The following is a 3,663-nucleotide window of genomic DNA, read 5'->3' on the forward strand; positions in this document are numbered from 1 at the left end:
AGTTATATTCTATAATATAGATTTTTTTTTTTTCTTTTATTACAATTTTTCTTTATAATTTACATTAACTCAGGTTTTTTAAACTTTTACAATGTATAGATTTTACAAGTGTTCGTAAATATGTACATTTTCTATTTTGTATTTATTTTATAATATATATTTTTATATTTTTGATTTTTTGATTTTTTTGTGTTTTTTGGTTTTATATTTTTTTGTATTTTTTGATTTTTATTTTTTTGCCGTTGTGCGGAAAGAAATCGAGAGTTTAGATTAGGTTACAAAAAAAGGAGAAATTCTAAAGTAGGTTGAAAGAAGATTTATAAGGTAAAAAGGATTTAGATCAAAAGAAATTAAAAAGAATTACAGGACTTTTACACAAACATTACGTGACGAACATTATAGATAAACACTTATGTGATAAAATTATAGTTTAGACAATAAGGGCTGGCAGTGATTTGCTAATCATATATAATAATAATTTTGTTGTATAACATTGGAAAAATTGAAAGAGTGAAGGAAATCTTTACTAAACATACAATGAGCCGTAGTTTTATTTTAGCTCATACGTTTAGTTTCAGATTTCCATTCTCTACTTGTCAGAAAACATTTTTTATACAAAAATACTCACAAAAAATGTCCGCGGTGTTTCTACGGACATGATAATTATATTTTAAGGTAATAATATTCCTGATGTTCCTGATTATTACCCTGATCACTGCCATTGGGTCAATTTTTTTTTTACTGAACATGTGGTGGCATCTACTGTTCCATATTGCACTCATAATGGTTTGAGTGAGTGTCAACAGCAGCTGCGAAGTGGGGTTTTTCTCCGATAAATTCGCCGTTTTAATCGAGAAAATCGAATTTATTGAAGAGAAATTGTTTCGGGATGTCAAGGAGTTATATACGTGTTTAAAATACTCCCAAATTTCAACAGAAGGGGGACAGTAGGCAAAGATATGGATGTTGTCCTTAATTTTACCACAAGTTTTGCATTTGTTATTTTTGACAATCTGTTGCCTTGTGCTTTTGGCTAGCAAGGCCGCAGAAGGTAAACTTTTGTGTAAAAAAAGAAAGAGGATGTTTTGAGTCGGTCCGTATGCGTGGGAGGTGAAGTTTTTTTTCCAAATTTGGGTCCACGGCATCGTTGTTTTTGTTGAACTGTTCCAGAAAAGTTCTGCTGGTACGACTGTCTTTTTGTTTTTTGCCACTTCTAAGTAAAATTTTTTTGTTGATTTTAGGGGGATGTTAAAAAGGGACCCGTTTTTGCCTAATATTTCTATTGTTGTTTTGTAGTACTGAAACGTTTTGTTGTCCCAGTGTTTTGGAAAATTGTTCTGCTTTAAAAAGTTCCAGCTTTGGTTTTGGTTCGTAAATTTTATAAGTGAACTCGCCAACCAATACTTTGAAAAGAAGTAATAATCGTGAGCTTTTTCCTCTTCGCATTTTATTTAGTTGAAAGAGTGTTTTGAGGCGAAGTGCAAGACTTTGCTCTTTTGGTGATAAAATTCCAAGACCCTCGCTTTTGACGGGTAAGAAAAGTGTCTCTCTCTTGACCGGATTGAAATTGGTCTTTTGCCACAGATTTTTTGAAAATGGCTTTTTACAGACGTTCTATTACCCATTCGGGAACGGGCAGCACGCTTGCCAGAAACCACACTTTTGACATTGCTAACATATTTGTCAACGTAGTCTTTCCCCTAAGTGACAAAATACGTAGTCCCAGAAAATTGAGTTTTTTCTCTATTTTGTTTAGAGTTACTAACCAGTTGAAATTGGTAGTATCGCTCAGTCTGGTGTGAAAAATAACACCTAATATTTTGAAACCGGTGTTGTTGTTCCACTCAATGTCGTCCAATTCCGGGTACATTTTAGGATCAAAACCCCCAAGGGCGAGACCCTTGGTTTTTGAGGCGTTGATCACTGAACCACTTGCTTTTTCAAACAGTTTTATTTTTCGAAAAAAAAGCGGACTGATTTTACGCCCCTAGCAAAAAAGTTCGAATCATCTGCGTACTGCTGTATTTTAGGGGTTTAGGTGTACCTGGTAACGGGAAACCCTCGATTCGGCTGTCCGCTCTGATCGCCAAAGCGAGAGCTTCGGCTACAAAAACGTACAGCAAGAGAGAGAGGGGGTCACCCTGTCTAACTCCTCTTTCCGTAGGAAAGGAGGTTGACAGGAAACCGCAGTTCAGAACAGATGCCGAAACTTCTGAATATAAGGTGTTGATAAAAGAAACAAAATTTTCTCCGAGATTGAATTTTCGGAGAATCTGAAGCAGAAACGCACAATCGACTTTATCAAACGCCTTTTGTTGATCTATTGACAAAATGCAACTAGTTAGATTTTTAAATCGCGCGTAATCTATAAGATCACAGACTAAATGTAAATTTGAGAATATTGTTCTACCTGGGATTCCGCAAGTTTGATTCGGTTCTATAATTTTGCCCATTACTTTTGCAAGTCGTAGGGCCAGCGCTTTCGTGATTATTTTGTAATCAGCGCTGATTAAGGATATGGGCCTCCAGTTTTTGCATTCAGTAAGATCTCCTTGTTTGGGGATCAGTGAAATAATAGATTTTTTCATAGAGTGGCTGGTATTTTTTTCTACGAAAAGTATTTCGTTGGCAAGTTCTTCAAAATCTTTTTCTAAAAGGCCAAAAGGTTTTATAAAATTCAGCTGGAAGTTCGTCATAGCCCGGAGATTTTCCGTTTTCAAATTTAAAAAGAGCTTCTTTTAGTTCGGCGACGGTTAGGCGGGTGTTTAAAAATTGATTTTCATTATCACTTAAATGTTTAGTGATGTGTGACAAGACATAATTTTGGCTGTCTTTGCATAAACTAGTTTTGGTGTAAATGTTTTTATAATATGAAACTAGGGAGTTTAGTATTTCACCAGGTTCACTCGTTAATGTGCCGTCATTCTTGCGAATTTCGGTAATTGACTTGTTCCGCTGTTGAACTTTTTCCAAATTATACAAAAATTTTGAAGGTTTTTCTCCTTCTTCGATTTGTTTTTGTTTCGTGCGAATAAACGCTCCGGGAAACTGAAGCAAGAAAAGAGCATCCCGTTTTTCTTTTTTATGCTATCTAAATTCGGGTTAGCGTTTTGTCGCTCCCGTTGGATTTCGTTTTCAATCCTTTTGATGTTTATTTTGTTTTTCGCACTTTCCTCTATCGAAATGTGTTGTAATTCAGCCCTAACAAAAAGTTTGCAGTCGTCCCACCATTTTAAAATTGAATTATAGGACCGTTTTTTTGTTTGCCAATCTTGAATTAAGAGCTCAATTTTTTGCCTATGCACCTCTATTTCCAAAAGGGAGCATTTTAATTTCCAGTATCCTGGTCCTCTCCTGGTTTTACTAAAATTGACAGTTGTTGACACGAACTCGTGGTCGGAAAGAGGGTTTGTGAGAATTTTGTTGTACGTTGTTTTTTTTGGCGACTTTTTCAGGGCAGTAGATTCTGTCGATTTTACATTTAACCGTCTGATTGCGCCATGTGAATTCTCTTTGGTTGGGAAATTTATAACGAAAAACATCTACGAGGTTATACTTACCTTGGAGGACCCCAAGTTCAGCAATGCCGTAGGTGTGATATTTAGCATTGTTTGTGCCCTCTGTGTCAAGAGGCAGGCTTTCGACCATGTTGAAATCCCCGGC

This window comes from Hydra vulgaris, chromosome 11 (genome assembly GCF_038396675.1).
Source record: "Hydra vulgaris chromosome 11, alternate assembly HydraT2T_AEP".
Classification (NCBI taxonomy): Eukaryota; Metazoa; Cnidaria; class Hydrozoa; order Anthoathecata; family Hydridae; genus Hydra; species Hydra vulgaris.